This window comes from Aethalodelphis obliquidens, unplaced genomic scaffold, assembly GCF_003676395.1.
Source record: "Aethalodelphis obliquidens isolate GAN/ISIS:26980383/991018 unplaced genomic scaffold, ASM367639v1 scaffold4, whole genome shotgun sequence".
In the NCBI taxonomy this organism is placed as follows: domain Eukaryota; kingdom Metazoa; phylum Chordata; class Mammalia; order Artiodactyla; family Delphinidae; genus Aethalodelphis; species Aethalodelphis obliquidens.
Genome location: NW_020837948.1, coordinates 22,858,625 through 22,880,405, shown reverse-complemented (window position 1 = coordinate 22,880,405; position 21,781 = coordinate 22,858,625). Strand labels below are relative to the sequence as shown.

General features: G+C 42.3%; 1 long non-coding RNA gene across 1 annotated transcript; it reads left to right on the top strand.

Annotated features, from left to right (window-relative positions):
• Positions 1-4,062: 4,062 nt before the first annotated feature.
• On the top strand, positions 4,063-21,146 carry LOC113613666 (uncharacterized). Its single transcript, XR_003430334.1, has 3 exons — positions 4,063-4,075; positions 17,657-17,666; positions 21,014-21,146. It is a non-coding gene; the product is annotated as an uncharacterized LOC113613666 (long non-coding RNA).
• Positions 21,147-21,781: the final 635 nt, after the last annotated feature.

Here is a 21,781-nt window from a genome sequence, read left to right as displayed (position 1 = left end):
AAAAGCCTAAAAAAAAATATGCTAGAACACTAGCACAATTTGTCCAAGGATGTTAAGATTTGGGATATTATTTCTAATCATTTCTTTACTAAGTTATGTAATTTTCCACATTTTCTAAAATTAATATATTTCAACAGTCAGGAAAAAAAATAAAGCAAAACACTAAAAACCTCTCCAAAGTCACAGCATTAAAAACAGTAAACAAGATTAAAATGGTATTAAATCATTTTATGATTTACTGGCCAGAGGCTTGTTCAAGAATATGTTATAACAGACATCTTACTGTGAAACAGTATGGCTCTGAAAAACCAGACATATGATTGTGCATATGTTTTGTTTTGTCTTTCTTCTGATTTTAGAGTTCATACATGTCCACTTTAGGAAATTTACAAAATGCAGGAAAACACTGGAAAAGAATAAACATCACCCTTTGTAAACATACTATGGCAACCATGGAGTGGTGCCTCTCTGACGGTGCAAGGAGTGGAGTGAGAGGACAGCCTCCAGTGGCCACACCTTCAGGGTACTCAGCCTCATCCACCCGAGGCCACGCCCCCAGCCCCCTCTCAGCCAATGGCTGAGCTGAGCAGGGGAGGTGGAGGTACTAGAACCAGGCCATTTCTGCCTGACATAAGACTCCCCAACTGACAAAGAGTATTCCTTTACAGTTTTGCCCCACGGCTCTGTTAAAACTCCTCTGCCTTCAGTCATAACACAGTCTAAAGTGATCTGGGCTTTCTAGCCATCTCACAGAACATTACACTGATCCATTACATCAATGACATCATGCTGAACGAACAGGTTGAGCAAGAAGGGGTGACGAATATGCTAGAGGCCTTGGTAAGACAGCTGTGCTCCACAGGGTGGAAGATAAGCTTTAGGAGACTCAGAAGCCTACTACCTGAGTAAATTTTTTAGAAGTCCAGTAGTCAGGGGTTTGCCAAGACATCCTCTCAGAAGTAAAAGACAAATTTCTGAATCTTGCATTTCCTACTTCAAAGATGGAAGCAAAGTGCTTGGTGAGCCATTTTGGATTCTGAAGGCAACACATTACCCATCTAGAAATACTTCTCTTGCCCATATACAGAGTGATATGGAAGGCTGCCAACTCTGAGTGGTGCCCTGAGTAGGAATGAGCTCTGCAGCGAATCTAGGCTGCAGTGCAAACAGATCTGCTGCTTGGGCCATGTGATTCAGGAGACCCTATGGTGTTGATGATGTCAGGGATGGAAAATGTTGCAGTGTGGCAAGCCCTGGTAAGAGAATCACAACGCAAGTCCTTGGGGTTCTGGAGCAAGGCCATGCCACTTGCAGTGGAGAATTATATGCCTTTTGAGAAATAGCTCCTAGCATGTTACTGGGCCCTGTTAGAGCCGAAATACTTGACCACAGGGCACCAAGTGACTGTTCCTTCAGAATTGCCCATTTGTCCAATTTGTTAGACTCACCAAGTCATAGAGTGGAACAGGCCCAGCAGCAGTCCACAGTAAAATGGAAATGGAATGTCTGGGATTGAGGCCAAGTAGGACTAGAAGGCATGAGCAAGGAGCGTGGGCAGGTAACCCAGACACCATGTGCCCACCATCTTTACACCAGTGCCCCTCCTTCAGCCCACTCATATGGCCACCTATGCAGGAATCTCATACAACCAGATGAAGAAGGAAGAAAAGCCAAGTTTGGGGGTGAGTTGGCTTGATACGTGAATGCAAGCTGAAAGTGGACAGCAGTTGCATTACAGCCAAATTCAGGGTTGGCCTTGAAAGACAGTGGAGATAAAAGTCTTCCCAATAAGCAGAGCTGGGAGCAGTGCATCTGGTCATTGACTTTGTGTGGAAGAAAAAGTAGCCGAAGGTGAGAAAATATACAGATTCCTCGGCAGGTGCCAATGGCCCAGCCAACTGAATAGGGGCCTGGAGGAAAATAAAAAAACTGTACTAGAGGCAAGGAGGTCTGGGATAACAGCAATTTGATGGAGTGGGCATGAATTGTGAAGATTTTTGGATCACATGTTAATGTCCATTAGAAACCACTCATGAAAGAAATACTCAACAACCAACTAGACACAAGGACTTGGCCGGTTGACATTAGTTAGCCTTTATCACAGTATGCACATGAGTGGAGTGGCCAAAATGGTAAAGATAAAGGCTACGTAGGAACTCAACAGCATATATGCCCATCACCAAGGCTGATTTGGCTATTGACACCTTGGAAGGTCCAACCTGCCAGCAACAGAGACCAACCTGAATTTCCCAAGTGGCATTAATCTTTGAGGAGACCAACCCATTATTTTATGTAAAGTAAACTATGCTGGGCCCCTTCCATGCTGCAAGAGCCAGTGGTTCATCTTCACAGGGAAAGAGAACTATTTGGAGAATGGGTTTGTTTTTCTTGCCCACATAGCCTCAGCCAACACCACTGTGTAAGAACTTACAGAATGCCTGATTCACAGGCATAAAATCCCACACAACACAGCATCCAACCAGGGGATCCATTTCACAACAGAGGAGGTATGGGGGTGGCCCCATGACCATGGGGTCCACTCATTATATCATTTACAGCACCACACAAAGCAGTGGCCTTCCATTGGTGGCCTTCTGAAGGTACAACTGAGGTGCCGTCTTGGAGACAATAATCTGCAGAAACGGGGTGCCTTCCTTTGGGATGCAGTATAGACACTAAATCACAGAACTTTATACAGTGACGTGTCCGTTAGAGGAAACATAAGCAACTGAGACCTAAGGGGTGGAAACAGGAGGGGCCTCACTTAACCATCAAACCCAGTGACCCACTGAGGGACTTTGTGCTTTCTGGGCAACTCTGGGCTTACACAGTTGCAGTCCCAGTATCCAAAGGGGCACACTCTTGCCAGCGGACACAGCAAGGGTCCTATTGAACTATAATACATGCTATGGCTACTGCCAGGGCACTTTGTAAATTTATTTATTTATTTACTTTTGGCTGCGTCGGGTCTTTGTTGCTGCATGCCGTCTTTCTCTAGTTGTGGAGAGCAGGGGCTACTCTTCGTTGCAGTATGTGGGCTTCTCATTGCGGTGGCTTCTCTTGTTGTGGAGCATGGCCTCTAAGCACGCAGGTTTCAGTAGTTGTGGCTCGCAGGCTCAGTAGTTGTGGCTCACGGGCTCTAGCGTGCAGGCTCAGTAGTTGTGGTGCATGGGCTTAGTTGCTCCGTGGCAACTAAGATGTGGGGTCTTCCCGGACCAGGGCTCAAACCCGTGTCTCCTGCATTGGCAGGTAGATTCTTAATCACTACGCCACCAGGGAAGTCCCTTCCAGGACACTTTGGATTCCTTGGACTCATACATCAGCAGGTGAAAAGAGTTACCATCATGGCAGGGATCCGTGGACCCATACATCAGCAGGTGAAAAGAGTTACCATCATGGCAGGGATAATTGACCCTGACCAGCAGGACCATGAGACAGGATTGCTCATCTTATGCTTGCACATGAGAGCAGGGCAGAGTAATGTACAAATCAGATAATCCAACTAGATTCTTCTTGATAGCCCTTGCTCAGCTGAAACAGTGAACAGACATGTGCAGCAACCCCAGACTGAAATGGGTACAAGGGCTCAGTCCCTGCAGGAATGAGAATTTGGGTCACAACACCAGATAAGTCATCAAGACTTTCCCTCAGGAAGAGAGGCCCGCAGTTCCTCAAATATTTGGAGCAAAGGATCTGTGCAGCACAAGGGATGGACTGGAGAAGCCATGGGGGTGCACTACTCAGATCTCCCTTCAAGAGAACCTGCAGCAATGAGTGTAGTTAACTGTCCATGCTGGAGCCTCTGCCCAGGCTGCACCCAGCCAGTGACTGAGCATGGTGAGGGTCCTAGACACAGTCCATTTCTGGCTGATGCAGGACTCATCCTATGGGCAACCTTTACTCCAGGGTTGACTAACTTTCTCAGAGCTGTGCTGCAGTTTCTGAGGCTCTCCCACCCAGTCTTCCTTCCCCCTCTCCTTTCACAGGTGTTGGACCAGCATCACAGTTGGAAGCCTCTCCCTGCACACTCCAACCCCCTCTCCCTTTAATCCGTCACAGGCATTTTCCTCAATGAGTCTCTTGAATTTCTAATTCCATCTGGCATCTGTTTCCCAGAGGACCTGAACTGACATATCGGTGTACAAGAATAAACATTATCAAGTACTGTAAAGTATTTGCTTTGAGTCATAAAGTATTTATTGATTTGAGACCACACTATACTGAATTAGTGCCCATGTATGAGAGATTCCCAAGGCTACAAGCTGTTCAGGCTAGGGCACATAAAAGCACCCTAATTCCCTTGACACCATGTGGCTGAGTTATCAGTTTCCCCCTTTGCCTTAGCTCTCTTGCCAGTGCCACATGTTTAATATTTCAGGGTAAATCTTTTCAACTTCCAACGTGGGTTCTCTATTACCACAATATCTGAATTATTTGGCCCAAAGTTTACTGTTGATCTTACATTAAGTAATGCAGAACTGGGGCTAGCGAGCGGCTGTAGTCACAAGCGCGTGATATTTTACATTTATTCCTGGTTCACGATGCAGAAAGACTCTACTTTCACTTTTTAAAAGTTATCAAGTTATTAACTTGGAGCTCAAGACTAGGCTGCAGCTCAGGAATAGAAGTGGAATCTAGAAACAGGTGGGCAAGAGTCAGAGACTCAGATGGGGGTCAGGGGTGGAAGGAGGAATGAAGTGTAGGACGAGGGTGTCTATTGCCCACATTATCTGGTAATATAAAATAAAGCTGAATGTTTAACAGATTTTTTTTTAACTGCAAAGCTTTGCACACATACAAAGTTGGAACTGCCACAATTTTTACATGAGACACATTTAACTGTACGTGGGCCAAAGATTTCAATTAATTTGGAAGGTTTATATTAATAATACATTTGTAGGGACTTCCCTGGTGGTGCAGTGGTTAAGAATCTGCTTGCCGGGCTTCCCTGATGGTGCAGTCGTTGCGAGTCCGCCTGCCGATGCAGGGGACACGAGTTCGTGCCCCGGTCCGGGAAGATCCCACATGCCGCGGAGCGGCTGGGCCTGTGCGCCATGGCCACTGAGCCTGCGCGTCCGGAGCCTGTGCTCCGCAACGGGAGAGGCCACAACAGTGAGAGGCCCGCATATCGCAAAAAAAAAAATAAAAAAAAAGAATCTGCCTGCCAATGCAGGGGACGCAGGTTCGAGCCCTGGTCCGGGCAGATCCCACATACTGTGGAGCAACTAAGTCCGTGCGCCATAACTACTGAGCCTGCACTCTAGAGCCCGCGAGTAACAACTACTGAAGCCTGCGAGCCTATAGCCTGTGCTCCGCAACAAGAGAAGCCACAGCAATGAGAAGCCCGCACACCGCAATGAAGAGTAGCCCGCGCTTGCCGCAACTAGACAAAGCCCATGCGCAGCAACGAAGACCCAAGACAGCCAAAACACCCACAAATTAATTAATTAAAAAAATATATATTTGTAGAATTACTGACAGGTTCTATTTCTGTTGATCATTTTATTTTTTTTCTCCAATTACTGCAGTAAGACCATATAAATTTTAATTTTGGCCCTCTCTTGTTTTTTTATTGGAGTATAATTGCTGTACAATGTTGTATTAGTTTCTGCTGTACAGTGAAGTGAATCAGCTATATGTATACATATATCCCCTCTCTAGGACCTCCCTCCCACCACCCGCTATCCCACACATCTAGGTCATCACAGAGCACTGAGCTGAGCTCCCTGTGCTATACAGCAAGTTCCCACTAGCTATCTATTTTATGCATGGTAGTGTATATATATCAGTTCTAATCTCCCAATTCCCACCTCCCCTTCCCCCCCTGTGTCCACCCTTCCATTCTCTACATCTGCAGCCTTCTCCTAATTCTTTGCAATCCCCAAATTCTTTTCCCAGGGGGAGATTGTTCTAAGTAGACAATGGGCTCTTTTATCTGAACAGGGTTGATTGAGGTCAAAAAAGATTGAGAATATCCATCCAAGAGACTTTCAGTTGTGCCTTTCTAAGTATTTTATCACTATCCTTTAAACAGACTTGTACTGGGGACTTCCCTGGTGGTGCAGTGGTTGAGAATCCGCCTGCCAATGCAGGGGACGCAGGTTCGATCCCTGGTTGGGGAACTAGATCTCATATACATGCTGCAACTAAGTGTTCATATGCCACAACTAAGGAGCCTGCAAGCCACAACTAAGGAGCCCACCTGCCACAACTAAGACCCGGCACAACCAAAATAAATAAATTAAAAAACAAAAACAGAACAGACTTGTACTGGAAGAGGATTAAGTTGTACTCACTGGTATTATGGAAGGCCCCAGTATGATGCATTCTTTCCATTAAAGCCCTGCCCTGTTTGTGACTGGTCTTCTCTGTGGTAGCCCCCAGATACCTGCTGCTGGAGGGACATGTGAATCACAACCATATCTACTGCATGGCAATGCTCCCTCCATTTTTGAATATGAGAATATCTTTCTCCTACTATGGCCTGCCCATAATCTACCCTTGTTGGAATCATCAGGAAACTGGGAGGTCTCATCAGCCCTGCTGCTGCCGGGGCTGAGACCTCTAACTGCCCAAATGCTGTGTTCCCATCAGAAAAGGAAACTGGGGGTGAACTGATACTTGGTGACCTGACCATGTGATGATGTCCGTGTCCACTCTTAGGCTCAGTCTTCCTCGTACAGACACTTGGGGTTCATGAACAAGTCCCCTGAACGCTGTTCATGTGCAGAACTCATAGGCCATCATTCTTTCCATCTTAGCCTACATGCTTTTGGCTCAAGGTCCTCTGGTGTTCACTTCCCAAGGGCCTGGCCAGTCACTTCCCCAGGGCACAGCCCCTACCAGCTTGTCTGGATTGCAATGAGAACAGGCAGCTGCCATCTTGGGCTTCCTGACCAAAGTTCTTTAACCTCCATTTCCCTTCTCTGGACTCTGAGGACAGAGTCACTGTCTCCCTCTCTCAGTTACTAGGGACACTTCTTTTAGGTGAAAACCCTACCCAGTTAGATGCTACAATTACTAATAAATGAAAAAACAGGAGAAATACAAAACTGCATTTACAATTTAACCTGAGCTAGGTAAAGAAAAGGAATGTAGAAAGAAAGTCCTGGAAGGAAACATGCCAAAATATGAATAAATGCTCCTCCTGGGTGCCAGGATCGTGGTTCATATTTTTACTGCCTCTTAGCAGCATTATGTACTTTCCCAATTTTCTGCAGTGGCCACGTATCTTTGATCAGCAGGAAAAAAATGGTGTAAGATCCTAGGAAACAACACAAAATATAGTGTTGAAAATCACTGTAAACCAGATAAATTTGTAGTGGCAGAGAATGTGCACAGATATTAGAATTTAGACCCTTGTCGCTAACTGTGGTCATGTAACTACAGTGTGGCCAGTGGAATGTGAAAAGAGGTGTGTGCATTTTCCAGTGGTTGTCTCTAAAGGGACATGGCATGCCTTTCCCCCTCCTTCTCTCCTGATGGTTGGAAGGTGGAAGTAAGAGAGAATGAGGCTCAGAGATGGGAGTGGGAGTCAAGGGTAGTTGACTCTCAGAAAAGAGGGTGGAGTTCAGGGATGGGAGGAAGAATAGGGTAAAACCCATGAAGGGGTGAGCCCTAGAGATGGGCTGAGGCTCAGGGCTAGAAAGAGGCTGAGATGTAGGCCAGAAGTAGTGAAGAGATGTGTGGAAACACCCTGTTTCACACACTGAGATCAGTTTCATATTCTACTCAGTAATTAGAAAAAAAACAACATAGAAAGTCTGTTTTAGGCCCACATTTGATAAGACTGTCCTGGCAGTGATATCGAAATGTCACGCTCCATTCCAATTTCAACTCATTAAAACAGAAGTGGACTGTTTTGTCAGTGGACTATGTGCGGTTCAAGAGCAGCTCGAGCACCCTTCAGAGGAAGATGAGAACCTTGCTGGGCATGACACAATGCTCAATTCTCAGCCAGGAGTCAAGGTTGGGAAAAAGCAGAAGAATGCAGGGAAGGGCTGGCAGAAATCATTCTAGGGAAAAGGAAACACTTTTCTTCTTTGGAAGAAGGCAGGGGTAGGGGAAAGAAATCATGTTTTGAAGAGAAGAGAGGAAAAATTGGTCAAGTCCTCTAACAGATTTAAAGGTATTCTTTTTTTCTTTTTAATTTTTATTGGAGTATGGTTGCTTTACAATGTTGTGTTAGCTTCCACTGAAGATATTCTTAAACATATTGGCTTCACACTATTTCCCCAGCCCTGTTCTAATTTCTCTGTCTATTCCTATTATGTGATTCTATGAGTTCTTGTTAGAATCCGCTTCCAATCATTAGCAGCATGAAGAGGAATCTGGCGTCTTAACCAACCAACCAACAACCAACCAATATATGTGCTTAAATAAAACCAAAGAGACATATAAAATGCAGTCTTGATTATATTTTAGTGGTAAATTAGAGTTTTGAAGTTATATTAACTCTGTTAATATGGGCAGCGACTTAATATTCTAAAAAAATAACTTACTACCGAATATCAGGGTAATACTGTAAGGCAAAGAGCAATGACATGTTGAGTTTTACATAAAAATACGGTAAATTATCCCCATCCTCCAGCCCCCGCCTCCACAGCTGGTTAGCCACTGGAGTGGTGGTCATCAAAAATAATAATAGTAACAATAAGGCTTCCCTGGTGGCGCAGTGGCTGGGAGTCCGCCTGCCGATGCAGGGAACACGGGTTCGTGCCCCGGTCCGGGAAGATCCCACATGCCGCGGAGCGGCTGGGCCCGTGAGCCATGGCCGCTGACCCTGCGCGTCCGGAGCCTGTGCTCCGCAACGGGAGAGGCCACAACAGTGACAGGCCGGCGTACGGCAAAAAAAAGAAAAAAAGTAACAATAATAACTACATGTGTTGGGTACTTAAGAGTCATTTAATTCTTACAACAACTGTATGAACTAAATATTATTAGTTTTATTTTTTAAATGAGGAACGTGAAACTTAGAGATTAAGTAGCCTCAATAATTGGTAGACATGGGAAAAACCAAGGCCAGATAAGGCTGACGCCACAGCCTGGACCATTGACCTCTACAGCTCTGCTATCTAAAACTTAACCCTCTCACCTGGAATGCCTTGAAACAGAAAGCAAGCCACAATGAATAATCTTTATATTTACAAAGTGTTTTATGGTTCACAAAGTACTTTCAAATATGTTGTTTCAGTATATATGTTTATTCATTCTAGGAGGGTCAGCAGCTCAGATATGATCATGTCCCCACTTTCCAGATGAGTTAACTGAAGGCCAGAAAGGTCATCTGACTGTTCCAGGGCTAATAATGAGAACTGCAAAGTCAGGGAAGTCCCCAAGACCACCTCTGAGAACAGCTGCAAGTTCAAGGATCTGGAACACCGCTCTCAGATTCCATAATTTCCCAGAAGGACTCAGAGAATTTGCTGAAAGCTGTTGCACTGGGGTTTATGGTTTATCACAACGAAATGAGACAGATTAGGATCAGCTACAAGAAGAGGTGACTAGGGCGGCGTCCAGGAGGGTCCCACACCTGGAGCTTCCAGCTGCCTTCCCCAGCAGAGCTGTGAGTAGTGCGAATTTGTTCTGGAAACCATGTGTGACATACACACAGAGCATTGCCATGAAGGTAGAGCCTTGATGGCCAGAGTTTTTACTGGCACTTGGTCACATAAATATGGTTAACTGCCCAAGTGGCTGACCTTTTAAGTTTTTTCTTAAAACCTGAGAAACTTTGACCTAAAGAGGAAGAAAAGCAGGAATCTGCCACAGCCTCTGATTTTTCACATAGTTTTGAAGCTGCTTTAGGAGAAAAACAACCTGTGTCATCACTTTTAGTCAAAACCAGAGAAGTAAGATCAAGAAGTTAAGAATGAAATAGAGTGACAGATGTAGAGAACAAACTTATGGTTACCAAGGGGGGAAGGGGGAGTGGGACGAACTGGGGGATTGGGATTGACATTAGACACTACTATGCATAAAATAGATAACTAATGAGGACCCACTGTATAGCACAGGGAACTCTACTTAATGCTCTGTGGTGACCTAATGGGAAGGAAATCTAAAAAAGAGGGGATATATGTATACGAATGACTGATTCATTTTGCTGTACAGTAGAAACTAACACAACATTGTAAAGCAACTATACTCCAATAAAAATTAAGAAAAAATAAAATAAAATTAATATTCCCCTGGTAAAAAAAAGAAAAAGAATAGATAGAGTCAGGAAAGGTCCAAGCCAGCACCAGCACCCTCGGAATCCCACAGCACACACTCAGCCTGGATGGTAGCAAGCACCTGGGTGCTAGTTGCTTTGCCTTTGCAATCTTTTGTCTCCCTTGACAATGACCTCTTAGATCTTTTGGGTGGAGTGACTGCAACTGAAAATAAAGAATATGGGCGAGAGAAAATAATTTAATTATTTTCTTCCCTTCTCCAAATGAGGCATATAGGTTAAACATACAAGAGGACAAAATGAAACAATCTCAGCATGTAGATGAACAGTGTCTGTTTACATAACTGCACTTGGGAATGCGTAAACACACTGAATACGGGTCAAGTAGCATGTGGCTTTTGAGAAACTGTTTAATGGATCCTTAGCAGCCTAGGAACAGAATCTGAATGGTGACAACTGTGGATAAAGGGACACAGTTGGATTGTGGGAGAAACTAACATTGCTAATCTCTAGATGAGGAGATTAGATTTAGATGGAGAAAATGTCTGGAATTCATAAATAACAGTGGAGGGAAGGCATGAATGGCCAGAAAGTTGTTATTCCTCTGCTTGGCTTTTAGCAGAGTCTGAGGAATTTGCTTGCGTTATTTGAGAAATTCTTGTGGTACTTATGACATAATTAGGCAGAGTTTTTCATAGCTCTGCCTGCCATCCAGACGCTAATGATGGCTGGATAGGAGTTGTTAAATGAGTTTTCCTTCATACTGTCTCTGAGGGTGTTTGGGAGTGCGAGTACCTTGTCAAGCAGTCGCGGCAGGGGTGCAGCAAATCCTCAACCTCTCTTCTACACTGGAGGCAGAGATTAATCCCCAGGCCACATTTACCACCTGACACTGCCCAGAACCTCAGAGAGATTCCAGAATCTTCAGTGCTATGACCATAGTCTCTCGGATGGAGGCTGAGCTTGGCCCAAGAAGGCTCTGTCACCCCAAGGACGTTTGTCTTCCCCACCCTCCCATTCCTCAAAGGCTCTGCCCACAATTTGCTCGGTCTCTCAGCCACCTCAGAAGCAGCCAGCAGAGCTCCAGCCGGGTGTGGAGAAACTCTGCTAAGTGCACAAGCTGGAGAACGCTAAGCGTGCCTGTGTGCCTTCTAGAACTCACCACCTGGTCTGCTCCAGGGCAGACCCTCTTCTTGAGGTGTTATGCCCGGCATCAGCTTTGACTGCAGATGGAAGGGAGCCCCTGAAAATACACCCTTCTGATCCTAGAAGTGTAGGCTGTGATACTGAGAAAGGGGGACCTGGGCTTCGTGCTTTAAACGCCACCACTGTGATCACCACTCTGACCAGTGAGTCTCAGTCCTAGATGGACATCACAATCACCCAGAGAGCTTAAACACCAAACGAAAGCACCATGCCTAGATTTCATTCCTGAGACTCAGACTTAATCATTCTGGGATGGGGTGTCACCACTGGTAGGCTAATGAGGTACCACAGATAGGTCTCAGCTTTGGCCAGGCTGAGAGCCTCTGACCTAGACCTAGATGACAATTAGATTTTATGGTTATAGAAATTAATTCACTGAGGTAGTATCAGTCCCTGTTCTCCCTTTTATACTTGAGGAAAGAACAAGGGAAACATGTTTGGGAGGATGGTGTCTGCTGGGAGGGGGACAGAAAGGATGCTTCATCCCCTAACTGAAGGCAGTAAGGAAGCCTGCAGCTGCCCCTAACCTGCAGTTCTACAGGCAGGAGTTGACAGATGTATTCAAATGCTTCAACATGTTCTTTTTTTTTTTTTTTTTTTTTTTTTGCGGTACGCGGGCCTCCCACTGTTGTGGCCGCTCACATTGTGGAGCACAGGCTCCGGACGTGCAGGCTCAGCGGCCATGGCTCACGGGCCCAGCCGCTCTGCGGCATGTGGGATCTTCCCGGACCGGGGCACGAACTCATGTCCCCTGCATCGGCAGGCGGACTCTCTTTTTTTTTAATTGAACATTTTTTGAGATAATTGTGGGTTCACATGTGATGGTAAGAAATGATACAAGTTCCACGTGCCCTTTACCCACTTCCCTCCATAATAACGTCTTGCAAAACTATAGTTCAGTTCCACAACCATGACACTGACATGTCAGTCTGCTGATCTTATTCAGATTTCCCCAGTTTCACTTGTACTGTGAATTTAGCTACATACGGTTTTAACCCATGTAAATTCATGCGTCCACAACCACAGTCAAGACACAAAACAGTTCCATCACGAGGATCCCCTGTGTTGCCCCTTTATAACCACACCTACCTCCTCCACCCCTCCCCATTCCTCTAACCCCTGACAACCACTAATCTGTCCTCCATTTCTAAAACTTTGTCATTACGAAAGGTTATATAAATGGAATCATACAGAATGTAACCTTTTGGAACTGACTTTTCGTACTCAGCAAAATTCCATGGAGATTCATCCAAGTCATTGCATGTATCAGTGGTATCGCACGAAGCAGGCACACCACAGTTCATGAAGCTATTCACCCATCGAAGGATCTCTGGGCTGTTTCCAGTTTTTAGCTATTATGAATAAAGCTGCTATGAACAATCATTTCGGTGTGAAGTTTTCATTTCTTTGGAATAAACACTCAGTACAACTGCTGGATCACAAGGTTTAGTTTTATAAGAAAATTTCCAGTGTGGCTGTATCATTTTATATTCCTACCAGCAATGGGGTCCAGTTTTTTCACATCCTTGTCAGAATTTGGTGTTTTCACTACCCTTTATTTTAGCCTTTCTGATAGGTATGAAATGACACATAATTGTGGTATAAATTTTTTATTTTTCTTATGTCTAATAACATTGAATATCTTTTCATATGCTATTGCCATCTGGATATCCTCCCTAGTGAAGTGTCTATCAGGTCTTTTGCCCACTTTCTAAATGGATTGGTTGTTCATGCTGTTGAGTTTTGAGAGTTCTTCATGTATTCTAGATACTAGTTCTTTGTTGAATTCATGTAACTTTTAACATGTGGCTCATGAATACATGATTACATTCTGACTATAAAAATAATACAATAGAATAATATTTAGCATAATAATATGAAAGTCCCCCTCATACCCTGCTATCTAATCCCCCTCACGCCCCTAGGCGTAAGCTTTCTTGACAATTTAGTTCAGACCTTTTTTTAAATGGCACAGACACAAAATGGGCTTGATCTCTATACATTTTTCTGAAACTTTTTTTTTAAACTTAACATCTTGACATGACAGAAAATACATAGTTATGTTATTTTCTCTCTAATCATTCAGCTTTTCAACTTTTCTGTAATCCAGAAAGAAAAACAATAATACCTCGTATCTCCAGGAACCTGAAAGTTTAGAACTTTGTTTCCATGAGTGAACTCTTAAGTTGGAACAAAAAGTGGAGAAAACTCAGAGGACGGCCATGCTACGTCATGGGAAGAGAGAGCCTTGCACTATGTGTATAGGTCCAAGAGACCAGTTTCCTCCCCTGCTGCTGCCACGGCTAACTGGGGAATTTCTTGCCTATCTGAACTCTTGTTTCATCCTCAGCAGAACCACCAAATTGGACACAAATTTCTCTCAGTGCCCTGCCAGCTTTAACACACTGTCACTCAATTCTCCATGGGTGTGGGGAGCAGGGTCTAGGGGCTAGCACAGAATATCAGTGTCCACACAGGTAAGGGTGGAATGCATCAGCTGCTTTTCTTCTTTCACCCACCCGTAAGAGAAGCCCACTCCAGGACAGACAGAAAATCAGTCCTTTCCTCTCACTGCCTGGGAAACACATATTTCCTAGTGAAAAGAAGAGAACCATGCTGTCTGTAATGTAAGTGAGACTTGCGGGGAAAGGATTTCTTGTTCTCTGAGCTGCTCTGGTATGATAAGACATAGCGCAATGGAACAATAGTGACTGTTTTACTGATTTGTCTTTGCAAAAAAGGTGAAAGACTTGACTCGACATCTGTACCTCCATTCATGGGATATAATGGACAATATGTGGGGCAAAAGCCTTGACTATTGTAAGAGCTGCCATCCTCAGCAGCCTAGATTAAACACACACACACACACACACACACACACACACACACACACTTATCTGATATGTTTATTCACTTAACAAATACTACTGAATGTCTGTCGTGGGTCAGGAAACCTGCCAGGCAGTGAGATACGATGGTGACCACACATAGAGGGGCCTATAATCTTCAGCATCAGGAAGTGATCCAAACACGGGGCCCCCCTGCTCTTATGGCTTATTAAGGCCTTCTGAAAACTTCCACCAAGGAAGAAAATCTGCAGAACAAGGTGGACTCATAAGAAAAAAGCAGAGTACCTACAAAAGAAAGTGCTAGCAAAAGGGTCTGACGTTTCAAAGCTGCTCTCCTGGGCTTACAGGGTATTTAGTCACAGAAGAGCATGGCTGTGGGGAGAGGGGGAAGATAAATTAGTTTAATGGAGACAAAAACTATTAACTTTCTGGAAATGGAAATGGTGGTAGCATGAATGTGAGTACCTTTTCTGTATCCAGAATTTCCCAAATGATCTGGTATCTCAAAAAGTTAGTTAACAGATGTTTCAAAGATCTTTCCCCCCATCTCTTTAAAAGACATTCTGGTAGTGTGTTTAAAAACAGCCCAGGTGTTTATGTATAGCTGATTCACTTTGTTATACAGCAGAAACTAACACACCATTGTAAAGCAATTATACTCCAATAAAGATGTTAAAAAAAAAAACACAAAACAGCGCAGGACTGAGATCTGGATGGTCTGGGTCTCATTCCAGTTCTGCCTCGTTACATCTAACATTTTGTCATTCAGTGACTTGACGGCGGCCGCTTCCTTGATGGGCTGATCTGACCTAGACTGAGAACGTTTGGTTTCAGTGATGTCATGAGGACAACCGCAAATGTCTGTCACTTTCACAAATGATTTTCAAGACAGATGAGGCAAGAGTTGCTTATGTGCTGTGAAAATGTGAAGAGCTCTCATTTTTAAATGTTGTTTGGTTATTAACAAGTTCTGAAATACTAGACACTGTGTTTGAACAGTCTTAGACAATGAAACTACATTGTGTTGACATGGCTTGGTATTTCCTCCTTCTATGTGAATCGTTTCACATTAATCAGGGAAAGTTATTGGCAACCATCACATCTATTTTTATCTAAAGGCAAACGGCTGCAGAATTAAAACCCAATGCTGAGCTGCTTACTATGTTCTAATCACTTAATATACAACTGCATGTAATTCTGAAGCCCTCAGTATTTACTTGTACTCCCTACCTGCCCTCTGGCTATAAGCCTGAATTTGTTTCTGTTGGATTTTTTTTTCTTAGATAATTCCCATTCCAAACATTTATGAAGTCAAGCGTTATTCGGTATCCAGTTATTTTGATAAACCAATAGAGAAAAAGTGTAGCTCAGGACAGCAATAGGAGTTTTTCAGGGAAGCAATAAGGTCAAAGAATTTACTGTTGAAGGAGTTTTGGTATAAGGGTGGGTGGACACAGTCTGTCTTTAAGAGGGAGGGTGGGGGGAAAGACCTTTAAAACATCTGTTAACTTTTTTTTTTTTTTTTTTTGCGGTACTTGGGCCTCTCACTGTTGTGGCCTCTCCCGTTGCGGAGCACAGGCTCCGGATGCGCAGGCTCAGCGGCCATGGCTCACGGGCCCAGCCGCTCCGTGGCACGTGGGATCCTCCCGGACCGGGGCACGAACCCGTGTCCCCTGCATCAGCAGGCAGACTCTCAACCACTGCGCCACCAGGGAAGCCCTGTTAACTAACTTTTTTATTGAAATACCAGCTCATTTGAGAAATTCTCAGTACAGGAAAAACACTCACATTTATGCCACCACCATTTTCATTTCCAGAATGTGGAATAACTTCATACTTTTAATTTAATGTCAGAAAAACACTTGAATGTTTTTTCTTATTGTTTTCTAGAGCTTACTGATTGCAAATCTGCCTCTTATGTTAGTTAGCTCTAAATCCAGAGTTTCCAACAGGGTATTCTACCTGACAATTTCTATTAAAAAAAAAATTCTTGTAGAATATAAAGAAATCAAGAGGACAAGGAGCTACTTGGCTCAGAATAAAAGGGGACATGATCATGAATGATTATTCCTAAGAACTGCAAAAAGACAGATTTTTTGCTGCTATTGTTTACTAGAAAGTAATTCAACTGCATTTATGAAGTATACAATTTGTACTTCAAACAACCCTTTCCTCATTTTCAGTTGTTAAAAATTTATCTGTTCTTCAAGGCCCGGCTCAAATGCCTTGAAGAACAGATAAAACCTTCTTTCCCGATTTGTTTCTCCATCTTCTGTGGCACATAGATGATTTTGCCTTGTGTTTGTAAAAAAAAAAAAAAAAAAAAAAATTACCTCCTGCAAAATTCCCTGAGACCTCATCTGTTTTGTTCACTACTATAGTTTCAGAGTCTAACATACAGAAATCTGTTGCATTTCTTTACACTAATAATGAAATATCAGAAAGAGAAAGTAAAAAACAACAAAATCCCTTTTAAAATTGCATTAAAAAAACCTTAGGAATAAACCTGACCAAGGTGAAAGACTTATGTGCTGAGAACTATAAAGCATTGATAAAGGAAATTAAAGATGATTCAAGGAAATGGAAAGATATCCCATGCTCTTGGATTGGAAGAATGAATATTGTTAAAAATGGACATACTACCCCAAGCAATCTACAGATTGAATGTGATCCCTGTCAAATTACCCATGACATTTTTCACAGAACTAGAACAAATAATCCCAAAATGTATACAGAACAACAAAGGACCCAGAATTGCCAAGCAATCTTGAGGAAAAAGAACAAAGCTGGAGGCATAACCCTCCCAGACTTCAAACAATACTACAAAGCTACAGTAATCAAAACAGCATGGTATTGGCACAAAAACAGACATATGGATCAATGGAGCAGAATAGAGAGCCCAGAAATAAACCCACACATCTGTGGTCAATTAATCTTCAACAAATGAGGCAAGAATATATGATGGGGCAAAGACAGTCTCTTCAGCAAATGGTGGGAAAGCTGGACAGTTGCATGCAAATCAATGAAATCAGAACACTCCTTTATAACATATACAAAAATAAACTCAAAATGGCTTAAAGACTTAAATATAAGACATGATACCATAAGACTCCTAGAAGAGAACATAGGCAAAAAATTCTCTGACATAAATTGTACCAATGTTTTCTTATGCCAGTCTCCCAAGGCAAAAGAAATAAAAGCAAAAATAAATCAATGGGACCTACTCAAACTTATAAGCTTTTGCACAGGAAAGGAAACCACAAACAAAATGAAAAGACAACCTGTGGACCAGGAGAAAGTATTTGCAAACATGCAGCCAACAAGGGCTTAATTTCCAAAATAAACAAATAGCTTGTACAGCTCAATATCAAAAAAAAAAAACCAATCAAAAAATGGGCAGAAGACATAAATAGACATTTCTCCAAAGAAGAAATACAGTTGAGTAATAGGCACATGAAAGGATGCTCAATATCACTAATTATTAGAGAAATGGAAGCCAAAACTACAATGAGGTATCACCTCATACCAGTCAGAATGGTCATCATCAAAAAGTCTACAAATAACAAATGCTGGAGAGAGTGTGGAGAAAAAGGAACACCCCTACACTGTTGGTGGGAATGTAAATTGGTGCAGCCACTATGGAGAACAGTATGGAGGTTCCTTAAAAAACTAAAAACTAAACATAGAGTTACCATAAGACCCTGCAATCCCAGTCCCTGGCATATATTCGGAGAAAACTCTAATTTGAAAAGATACATGCACTTCAATGTTCATAGCAGAACTATTCACAATAGCCAAAACATGGAAACAACCTAAATGTCCATTGACAGATGAATGGATAAATAAGATGTTGTGTGTGTGTGTATATATATATATATACACACACACACACACACACACACACACACATACATACATACAATGGAATATTACTCAGGCAAAAATGAATGAAGTAATGCCATTTGTAGCTACATGGATGGACCTAAAGATTATCATACTAAGTGAAGTAAGTCAGACAGAGAAAGACAACTCTCATACGATATCACTTATATGTGGAATCTAAAAAAATTATACTAATGAACTTATTTACAAAACAGAAACAGATTCAACAGACATAGAAAACAAATTTACAGTTACCAAAGTGGGGTAGTGAGGGATAAATTAGGAGCTTGGGATTGACAGATAAACACTGCATTAAATAAAATAGATAAATAACAAGGCCCTACTTTATAGCACAGGGACCTATGTTCAGTATCTTGTAATAACCAGTAATGGAAAAAAATCTGAAAACATATATATATAACTGAATCACTTTGCGGTATACCAGAAACAAACACAACATTGTAAATGAACTATTCTTCAATTAAAATAAGTAAATAAATAAATAAAATGCAGTATCATTCAATTAGTTTGCAAGATCAACAGGCTGTTTAACAGCTCCATTTCAACAGCAACAAAACATTAGCATAATTATGCATGAAATTAAAAAGATGAGTTTCATGATTTCAAGAGTATTTCTTCCATCTAGGTCTAAGTATTATTTTTTAATCTTTCTTTACTCTGACAGCCATTAAAATTAAATCTCAAAATAAACTGAACCTAGTACTGCTTCATCACATTGTATTGAACTAAGATTAAAAAAAAAAAATGAAGCCTATTCAATTACATTGCTCTCATTTAAAGTGTGACTAATAATGATGAGTTTTTAGTAAGAGCAAATATGTTATAAACACAATAATATACATTTTAAAGTCATTTATAATGTTTGTGCCATTTTAAATGATTCTTTTTTTTTTTTTTTGCGGTACACGGGCCTCTCACTGTTGTGGCCTCTCCTGTTGCGGAGCACAGGCTCCAGACAAGCAGGCTCAGCAGCCATGGCTCACGGGCCCAGCCGCTCCGCGGCATGCGGGATCTTCCCGGACCGGGGCATGAACCCGTGTCGCCTGCATTGGCAGGCGGACTCTCAACCACTGCGCCACCAGGGAAGCCCTAAATGATTCTCTTTTATTTGCTGGTTTGTGCATGTTTTATGATGCATATGTCAAATTAGTATAACAATACATTGTGACATTATAAACAAGTGTACATGCGATGGGGCTACACCCTCACACATTTTTAGGACAGGGATTTGGATTGTTCTAGGTCGAATGTCAGCCAGTGGACATTCCATGCAGTCCTCAGTTTGAGTGATACCCACAAATTTTCTCATTCATACAAGATTCCTTGCCCATTTTGGGGTGTTTTCAAGATTTATTTTAATGAGCAAAGTACTCACTGGATGTTGAAGTGTAAATATTATGGTGGATAGAGTTGGGGGACATTCTGGTGATGAATGTTAAGTTATAGGCCTAGTTGCTTCCACCATTAAAACAATTATGAAGAGTGCTGAGAAAATAAAGACAACTAATAAAACTCAAATTGCATGTCAATCAGAGGTAATCAATGATGGTGATACCACATCTTCACAAGGATTGTCCTCTTAGGAATTCTTTTTTTTTCCCCTATGGAAGACCATGTAGGGTTATGAAAGAAAGACTGAAGTGGAAGAGGGAAGCTGCTGGGAAAAATCAGGGCTGCTTTAAATGAAGAGTATTCAGGACCACTTCATGATCATGTACAATTCTGAGCCATTTTATTCCATTAAAATTTTTTAATTAATTAATTTAAGCTAAAATGAAAACCAAAACAGTTTATCCATTTTTCCCACTCTCCACCACCTTGCCTCTGGCAACCACCACTGTTCTCTGTATCTATGAGATTGGTATGTTTGGTTTTTTTTTAGATTCCACAAATAAGAGACATCATATAGTGTTTGTCTTAGTCTCTGTCTGACTTATATCATTTAGCATAATTCCCTTGAGGTATGTGTATGTGTGTGTGTCTGTTTATTTCACAATTTCTTTGTCTATTCATCCATTGATGGACACTTAATTTGCTTCCCTATCTTGGATATTGTAAATAATGCTGCAATGAACATGGAGGTGCATATATCTTTTCAAATTCGTGTTTTCATTTTCTCTGGATAAATAACTGGAAGGGAAATTGCTGGATCATTTGATGTTTCTACTTTCAATTTTCTGAGGAACCTCTATACTGTTTTCCAAAGTGGTTGCACCAATTTACATTCCCACCAACAGTGCACAAAGATTCCCTTTTCTCCATATCTTTGCCAGCACTCGTTATTTCTTGCCTTGTTTTTTTGTTTGTTTTCCAGTATGCGGGCCTCTCACTGTTGTGGCCTCTCCCGTTGCGGAGCACAGGCTCCGGACGCGCAGGCTCAGTGGCCATGGCTCACGGGCCTAGCCGCTCTGCGGCATGTGGGATCTTACCGGACCGGGCAGGAACCCGTGTCCCCTGCATCGGCAGGCGGACTCTTAACCACTGCGCCACCAGGGAAGCCCTAAAACAAATTTCTTTAGGGACTTCCCTGGTGGTCCAGTGGTTAAGAATCTGTGCTTCCACTGGTTCCATCCCTGATCAGGGAACTAAGATCCTGCATGCTGCATAGCGTGGCCAATAAATAAATAAAGTAAAATAAAATAAATAAATTTATTTATACCTATATCTTTATCTATGCCTGTCTACATACCTATCCTATTGGTTTTATTTCTCTGGATAACACTGACCGATGCAGGAATGGATTTGCATAGAGATTGGCTAAGGTTAGGAATATTGTCTATACTCGTAGAAACAAGGTTTTCTCTATGGAACGCTGACTAAAGTCATTTAAGAATCAAATCCATTAACTTGATCTCATAGGACCACCATGGTGTAACATAAGGATCCAAAGTGATGGGCCCTTGTGAGTTCCCTGGTGGCCTGGTGGTTAGGATTCTAGGCTTTCACTATCATGGCCTGGGTTCAATCCCTAGTCTGGGAACTGAGATCCCGTAAGCCGAATGGTGTGGCCAAAACAAGCAAACAAATTTAAAAAACCCAAAGTGATGGGCCCAGACCAAGACCTGCTTTTTTAATAAAGCATTTTATTCTTTAATTGAATTTTATCTATTTGTTTCAAGGTCAGAATGTGAGAACTCAGAATGCCATGAGTTATCACAGCAGAGCTCTTTGCCTCAATTTTTCATTTTAATGGCTGTCACTTTTCCAGTGACAGATCAGGCTGTTTGATGTGTCATCTGCAGAAGTGGACCTTATTTTCTATATCAGAGTTCTCTTCAAATATTGACTCTGCAAGAGAAACAAGCATTCCAAAGTCAACAAGCCAGAGTTGGAAAAATGCATTTCTTTTAAAATCATAACTACACATGACCACAAAACAGTTCTGTCTTCTTTTGGAGACCACATCTATTTCTGCTCCAACTGTCAACACCAGTTAAAATGCTGTTTCCTCTGTTCCCAGAGGAAGAAGCATTTTCAAATTCATATTCATGTGTACTCAAAGTCTTCACTAAAAATTTTATTAGAAGATTTTTCTCACAACACTGATGTAAAATTAATTAATTCCACTAAATGCATGGAGAAAGGGGCAACAGGAGTTTGAGTGACTTTTCCAGGAAGAGGTTCAAAGACTAATAAAGGATTTCTAGAC